The 8878-nt window shown below is 40.1% G+C and overlaps 1 protein-coding gene across 1 annotated transcript in view; it reads right to left on the bottom strand.

Moving 5' to 3' along the window:
• Positions 1-8878, bottom strand: part of FAM89A (family with sequence similarity 89 member A) — a 533463-nt gene that overhangs the window by 410597 nt on the left and 113988 nt on the right. The window lies entirely within an intron of this gene.

The following is an 8878-nucleotide window of genomic DNA, read 5'->3' as shown; positions in this document are numbered from 1 at the left end:
AAGTGTGAATTCACTCTCCCAACTTGGCTGTGTAGAGCGGTGAAAATGTCACAACCTCAGAAATGGGGAAACCCAAGTTCTAATCTTTGTTAGAGCTTCTCGCCAGTGTGTACGTGCGCAAGAACTAAGGGATCATGCCAGCTCAGTCATCAACCGGATTAACAAGGTCCTCATCAGATGCTAGGGAACACTGAGGACAAGTGGGCTACTTTGGAAATGAATAAGATACAATACAGCTAAACCTTTTCAGACTCTTACAATGCAGAGCACTCTCAAAATGATTCTCTTTATAGTTAATCGCGTCTGTGTCTCTTGTGCCTGTTAAGAGTGTCATGAAGTTTCAGTTTAAAAAAACAAGACAAAAACTAACAACCATAATTTAGCTAAGATTATTTATTGATTTTATCATTTTACATTTATGTAAAACAAATTAAATTTGCAAAGTGTTATTGAATACAGTTCTTCTATATGTTACCAAACAAAATGGCCATCATTACAATGTTTCTCCTGCCATGCAATGTATTCCCCAATTGAAATGGCTTCTCATGTCGTTTTGCTAAATTCTTGCTTAAAAAGAAAACAGAGCATAGAGAAGTTAACAGAAGTTCTAGATGGTTTTCATTGTTTTGTTCAATGGTGAAATGTTTGTAGAAGCCAAACCGCTTTTTTAATAAAATACAAATTGCAAAAAAGTGCAAAAACAAACAGGCTTATAAAATGTCAGGTGCAAGCACGGTGAAGGCAGCCACTATAAAAGGGTAATACAAAGAAACTAGTCCTGCGCTCAAACTCCCATTACTCCTGGGCGGCAGCAATGACTATAGTACACATCAGCCAAAATACATATAGTAAAAACCAAAGAAAAAAAAGTTAAAAAAAAAAAATGGAGGTAAAAAAAAATAAAAAAATTGAGGTTTTTAGTTACCTCCAATGGCCATGAGAGGGTATGCCCACCTGCCACGTCAAGGCAGACCTCTTAGGTGGGTCCTAACGCTAACCATTCACCTTGCTTCCTTGAGCATCTGGCAAAAATATCTCTAATGAGACAGAAAGGGGTATTTTTTATATACCGTATATACTCGAGTATAAGCCGAGTTTTTCAGCACATTTTTTGTGCTGAAAAACCCCAACTCGGCTTATACTCGAGTCATAGTCTGTATTATGGCAATTTGCATTGCCATAATACAGACAGGGGGGAGAAGGGGGCTGGCAGAGCTGTACTTACCTTTCCTGCAGCTCCTGTCAGCTCTCTCCTCCTCCGCGCCGTCCGTTCAGCACCTCGGTCAGCTCCCAGTGTAAGTCTCGCGAGAGCCGCGGCTCTCGCGAGACTTACACTGGGAGCTGACAGAGGGAGCTGCACAGACCGCGCGGAGGAGGAGGGAGCTGACAGGAGCTGCAGGAAAGGTAAGTACAGCTCTGCCAACCCCCCTCTCCCCTCCACTGAACTACCAATGACACTGGACCACCAGGGAAGGAGCCCCCCTCCCTGCCAGGTATCAAGCAGGGAGGGGGGACGAATTTTTTTTTTTAAATATAATAATAATAACATTAAAACTGTTGTTAATCTTCTGTAACGCTTAATTTAAAATATAAAAAAAACGAGGCTGTTATGCGAAGGAGATGTTGTACCACTATGCTCCCAACCTGTATGAGAACATCCCTTTTTCTTCATTCTGTACCCCCCATAATTCATGCCTCAATAAAAGAAAGATTGACAAAAAAAAAAAATAATAATAATTAAATAATAAATAATACAAAAAAAATAATACAAAAAAATAATAATATAAAAAAAATAATAATTAAATAATTAATACAAAAAAAATAATATAAAAAAAATAAAAAAATAATAATTAAATAATAAATAATAATATAAAAAAATAATAAAATAAAAAAAATAATAATTAATAATATATGAAATGCCCACCCCCACCAACACATACACAAACACACACTCACACTTCATTCATATACACACACTGCACTCACACACACTGCATCACACACACTCACACTTCATTCATATACACACACTGCACTCACACACACTGCATTCATACACACTGCACTCATACACACACACACACTGCATTCATTATATACACACACTGGAAATAAATATTCAATTAATATATACACACACGCACTGCACTCATACACACACTGCACTCATACGCACACACTGCATTCATTATATACACACACTGTAAATAAATATTCAATTAATATAATTTTTTTAGGATCTAATTTTATTTAGAAATTTACCAGTAGCTGCTGCATTTCCCACCCTAGTCTTATACTCGAGTCAATAAGTTTTCCCAGTTTTTTGGGGTAAAATTAGGGGCCTCGGCTTATATTCGGGTCGGCTTATACTCGAGTATATACGGTACATCCCTACATGCTTATATGTATTTTGGCTGATGTGTACTATAGTCATTGCTGCCGCCCAGGAGTAATGGGAGTTTGAGCACAGGACTAGTTTCTTTGTATTTGTATTCACCTTTGTATCACACAGCTAGGTTGCAATGCTGCTGCCCATCCTATGTGTTCCCTATTAAGGGTTAATAAGCATGTAGGGATGTATATAAAAAAAAATACCCCTTTCTGTCTCATTAGAGATATATTTGCCAGAAGCTCAAGGAAGCAAGGTGAATGGTTAGAGTTAGGACCTACCTAAGAGGTCTGCCTTGACGTGGCAGGTGGTCTTACCCTCTCATGGCCATTGGAGGTAACTAAAAACCTCCATTTGTTTAAAAATACATAGGGATGTGGAAAGAGCGCAGGTAACTTTTTTTCTTTAGCCACTTTAAAAGGATGACTCCCCAATCCCTAAAATATACAGACAACAAAATTTTATATAGAAAACTCTACATGCAGTAGAGGGCGCCACAACACCAGTGTCAATAATTTACACAGTTACCACTTTGTTATGAACTGTTCCACTGGAATAGAAGAATTTGAATACGTGAAAGTAGATAAAAAAGGAAATCCTATTATAGGAGATAAATTTATTCAATAAAATATAAAACTAGTTAAAAACACAGTCACAAAATAAAATGCACATATACAAAGAAATGTGCAAAAAAAAAAAGTAGTGCCACCAAGGATTTAATCCCACCACATAGGTTGGAGGACTACTGTCTCTTTAACATCCAGGTTTCAATGTCCCAATTTGTGTACCTGGTTCCTTTCCAACAGCTAACCATCTCGTTCAATTTCATAAGTAGTAGTTCTCAGCATCAGCACATGGCATCATGGGCTTGACTGTAAACCAGAAATAAAATTGTTTAAAATGTATACAATTGGCCAATCCTTGAAAGAGCTGACGCTGGAAAGGTTTTGTTAAAATTAAGTAATATCTATATTTCATTTTGAAAAACACCAAATATTTCTCCCTATTCTTGTTTTTACCTCCCCACTTGTAAAATGTAACACGGTGTATTATTGTTTATCTTTCTAATCATAACATGGTGGAGAGGGAGGTACTTTGTGATGTCTCTGATACACCCGATCGAACCTGAAGTGACGTTGCACTATTTGCAGATACCAGACTTTTGAATTGCATATTCAAGTCACCAATACTTTGGCCACAATTAACCCAATTGACTGAAATGAAGTGTGCGTGATGGCATCTCGGAGGCACCTTATAAGAAAGTTTACCTGGATCGTGCCAGTTACCAGCTGAAGAAGCAAAGGACAATGTCGAAACGCTTTTTGGTTTTATGCATTTAAAAAAAATATTTAGATGTATTTTAATTTAATAAAGCTGTACTTTTAAAAAAAAATATACTGGATCCAGCTACATTCATTGACTGTCCTGCAGCACAGAGGGGGTTACGTGTTACCTATAATTACCACTGAACACCATTGATACCTTGAGACCGTCTTTTAAGCTCTATATATAGTAAGCACCACTATTTATTGCCATTATTTCTCATTTGTGTATCAAGATACTATACTATATTTCTGTTCTATACTTTTTTTTTCTTCTCAATCCTAGATTTACTGGGAGTACCTATCTAAGGAGGAGTGTTTTTTCTTAATTTTTTGTTTTTTGTTTTTTACCACCAAATAAGTACAGAAGCTTCACCCAACCTAAATGCTCTGTCTATGCCAGTCTGAATTTGTAAACCCTTATATTCTGCATTTTTTATTTTTGAATGACACTTGCATTTTTACATTTGGAAAGGATGAGTGCTGTACTCACCTTTGACACTTAGCACTCCACTGTAGTTTTGTGTGATTTTATTTTTTTACTACTTACCTACACAGTTTACTGTGCACTAGAGTTTGCAGTGTGATGTTTGGGAAGCACCCAGACATAGTGGTAGCAGCCTTTTCTTTGTATTTTATGGTTTTTTAGTTTATTTCAATCAGCACCTTTTTACGTCACAACCACTAGTGACAGCTGGGGGGATTGATACTTCTAAACGGCCATGCTTTGCCCAGTGTCTAGAAATGGCAGAGGAAATATACAGCGATAAAGTAGTCCTTACTTTGTCTCAGTATATTTCTTGGAATTTGGAATTTCATTGAATTTCAAACACCGTTAATATTAGCATTTCAGAAAGATTCTATCATTATGAAATACTTATTTTTCAGGAGGTGGGTAGTGACAGTGCCGCTTTCAGGTAATACCACTGGATGGCTTTCAGAAATTGTTTGATTATTATGTATTTTTGACAAAGATATACACCAAGTAAAATAATGGTGCAAATTAAGGTTTGAATATTAAGTACATTAAAGCAAGCTCTACAATCATTTGTCCCGTAGCAGGTCTTAATATTAGAAAAATACGACCTCGGATAAACAGCAACACATGATATATTACATCAGGTCATGATTTATTTAACAATAAAGCCAAAATAAAGAAGCTACGTATTCAGTAGATGATTATTATGTCCTGATATGTAATACCATAGAATTCAAAGAGGGAGTACTTGCTTTTTCCCATGACTGTATATATTGATCAGCCATAGCATGTCCAATAACCAGCCAAAACCACTCTGATGCATCAAGGCATGGACTCCAAAAAACTTCTGAATGTGTCCTGTGGTATCTGGCACCAAGACGTTAGCAGCAGATCCTTCAAGTACTGCAAATTGCGAGGTGGGGCCTCCATGGATTGGATTTGTTGTTCCTGCACATCCCACAGATGCTCAATCAGATTGTGGTCTGTGGAATTTAGAGGCCAAGGCAACACCTTGAACTCTTTGTCATGTTGCTCAAACCATGCTCGAACAATATTTGCTGTGTGGCAGGGTGCATTATGCTGCTGAAAGAGGTTCACTGCCACCAGGGAACACCATTGCCATGAAGGGGTGTACTTGGTCTGCAACAATCTCTAGGTTTTAAAGTGACATTCACATGAATACAAGAACCCAAGGCTTCCCAGCAGACCATTGCTAAGAGCATAACACTGCCTTTCCAGCCTGCCTTCTTCCCGTAGTGCATCCTGCTACAATCTCTCCCCAGGTAAATAACGAACACACCCAGCCATCCACCAGATCTAAAAGATAATGTGATTCACCATACCAAGCATCCTTCTTCCATTGCTCCATGGTCCAGTTCTGACGCTCACATCCCCATTGAAGGTGCTTTTGGCAATGGGCAGGGTTTATCGTGGGTACCCTGACCAGTCTGTGACTATGCAGACCCATGTGCAGCAAACTGCAATGCACTGTGTGTTCAGACACCTTTCTGTGATGAGCAGCAATATGTGTTTTAGCAGTTGAGTTACAGTAGCTCTTCTGTGTGATTGGACCAGACAGGCTAGGCTTTGCTCCCCACGGGCATCAATGAGCCTTGGGTGCCGATGACCCTGACACTGGTTCTCTGTTGTCGTTCCTTGCATTACTTTTGGTAGGTACTAACCACTGCATCACGGAAAAACACCTCACAAGACTTTCCGTTTTGGCTCTGACCCAGTCGTCTAGCCATCACAATTTGACCCCTGTCAAAGTCTGTTTTCAACACATGAAATTCAAGAACTGACTGTCCACATGCTGCCTAATATATCCCACCCTTTGACATGTGCCATTGTAACTACATAATTAATGTTATTCACTTTACCTGTCAGTGGTTTTAATGTTGTGGCCGATGTGTGTGTGTGTGTGTATATATATATATATATGTATGTATGTGTATGTGTGCACTTATTAACCGTGTAGTAGCTCATATCCTTTATTTTCTTTTAGATATTTTTTAGGCGTAAAGAATACACAAGCAACGTATACCCTAAATGGAAGCGAATTAGGGATAACAACACACGAAAAGGACTTGGGAATTGTTATAGACAACAAACTATGCAACAATGTGCAATGTCAATCAGCAGCAGCCAAGGCCAGTAGGGTATTGTCATGCATGAAAAAGGGCATTCATTCTCGGGACGAGAATATAATTTTGCCTCTTTATAAATCACTGGTAAGACCACACATTGAATATGCTGTGCAATTTTGGGCACCTGTTCTAAAGAAGGATATTATGGCACTAGAAAAAGTGCAGAGGCGGGCTACAAAATTAATAAAAGGAATGGAACAAATCAGCTATGAAGAAAGGTTAACAAATTTAAACCCATTTAGTTTAGAAAAACGTCGCCTGAGAGGGGATATGATAACATTATACAAATATATTCGAGGCCAATACAAACCATTGTGTGGAAATCTATTCACAAACCGGACTTTACATAGGACACGAGGTCATGCGTTTAGACTAGAAGAAAGAAGATTTCGTCTAAGGCAAAGGAAAGTTTTTTTTTTTTACTGTAAGAACAATCAGGATGTGGAATTCTCTGCCTGAAGAAGTGGTTTTATCAGAGTCCATACAGATGTTCAAACAGCTACTAGATGCATACTTGCAAAAACAGAATATTCAAGGATATAATCTTTCAATGTAGGGTAATAACTGCTTGATCCAAGGATAAATCTGACTGCCATTCTGGGGTCAAGAAGGATTTTTTTTTCCTAGCTTGTTGCAAAATTGGAAGTGCTTCAAACTGGTTTTTTTTGCCTTCTTTTGGATCAACAGCAAAAAACATATGTGAGGAAGGTTGAACTTGATGGACGCAAGTCTCTTTTGTGTTAAATATGTTTATTGTTTCATAACATATTCCATTGCAAACAGATTATTCACAATGCGGGTTAGTGCCTGCGCAGAGGCCTGATTATCTTTGCAATTGTTGTGTAGCAGTTATTACAGTATCACAAGCAAGCGTGCTCCCTCCAGGAGCCGGTAGGCAGTAATAAGATAAGCGGGTGATCGAGGGCAGATAAACTAAGAATCAGCGCCAATAAACAGATCAAAGTATAAGCATCATCCCTCATCTTTTTTTGCATCATTAACAGCATGAGCATAGTTAACCCACTGTAACATGTCAGTGCCTCATGGCCATGGTAAGATTTAGTTGTTTGTCATGCAACCGCTCTTAAATAGCCATGGTGCAGGCATGCAGTAATAAAGGAGGCATACTGGTTAAAAATCAACATTAATAAACAGATTTATACGATTATAGTAAAGGCCATTAATGGCAGGTATCTAGACAGTTGCTCTGTCAAAGTTTCAAATGCAGAGTGATAAGAACATATGCGGGTCAAACAGTATAGAAGCCGTAGAGCTAGTGCTACCAACATTTCAAACGCATTGTAATTATTGGGAATTGCCTGGCATAGTGTATATTGATGCCATCTGGTTGTCCAGTATGCAAGGATGACTTTGCAGCTTAACTTGTAGCTGGCTGCTATTATGTATGCAGCAATAGGCGGCTTCGATCTTTGGCCCCTAGGGGCATTATAGCATAGACTGGGTTCTTTCGGCATGTTAAGTTAACTTGGTAATGGCAAATTAGTATCAAATATGCAAAGTAGGTAAAAACTATCACTTATGTAGTTATGGAGGCAGTTTATGGCAGAGTATATTTAGTTATGTCATACCTAAAGCCTTAATGTGTGTTAACCCTGTCAGTGCCAGTGGCGACATTGCTGCCCCCACTCAGGCACTATGGAGGGCAAGGCATTCATAACTGTGGTTTGCTCGGCACATTAGCCTGTTATCCTTTAACCCCTTAAGGACACATGACATGTGTGACATGTCATGAATCCCTTTTATTCCAGAAGTTTGGTCCTAAAGGGGTTAAAGACCAAAAACAACATTGCATGTATTTCCTCGTAACCTTGGTAATTTTAAGAAAACAAAAGGTGCAATATTTGTTATCTGTAAACCTTGAAATTAAAGACTCTTTAAAAATAAAACTAAAAGTAAAAGTAAAAAAGGGGGGGGGATAGGGTGAGTCCCTTCTCTGGAGGTGGTTGATCAGCTCCGTTGCGGGGGGGGGATCCCTCGTCCCTTGATAGATTGCTTCTTGGGCGGTCTCTTGTGCTTGAGTCGATTGCTCACCGCTTGGGCCCCCCAGAGTCCCACACACAGCAGACCCCCTCAGTTCCACCCAGGGATTGCCTCCGCTGTGCACCAGAGAGTCTTTCAGTGTTGTGGGCACTCAGGGTCGGGATCAGTCCGGCAGACTCCCACCCCTGAAAAGTCCGCGGGCCTCCCGTCCCCTGCACCTCCCCAACCCCTGCTGACTTCTGTTGGAGCTCCAGTCCTTGGACGCCTCACCCTTCTCCGGCCACATGCTCGGCGCCAGTGCGCGCCTCCCCAGCCACCGGTCCGCCGGGGGTCAGCTCACCCCAGCGCCGCAGGGCTTGCAGAGTTGGGGGCATCAGCCCCTGGACCACCACCAAATCCTGGGGTACAGACCGGCTCCTAGCCAGGCAGGTCTATGCCTCGAGTGGTCCCTCTATGGGATCCGGTATCCTGGGGGTCTGGGTGTCCCAGCGTGGCTCTCAGCCGCGTGTGTGCATCCGCCATCTTGGTTCCATGTTGAAGA

This window comes from Pelobates fuscus, chromosome 2 (assembly GCF_036172605.1).
Source record: "Pelobates fuscus isolate aPelFus1 chromosome 2, aPelFus1.pri, whole genome shotgun sequence".
NCBI classification, from domain to species: Eukaryota; Metazoa; Chordata; class Amphibia; order Anura; family Pelobatidae; genus Pelobates; species Pelobates fuscus.
This window is presented reverse-complemented; position numbering and strand designations above follow the sequence as displayed.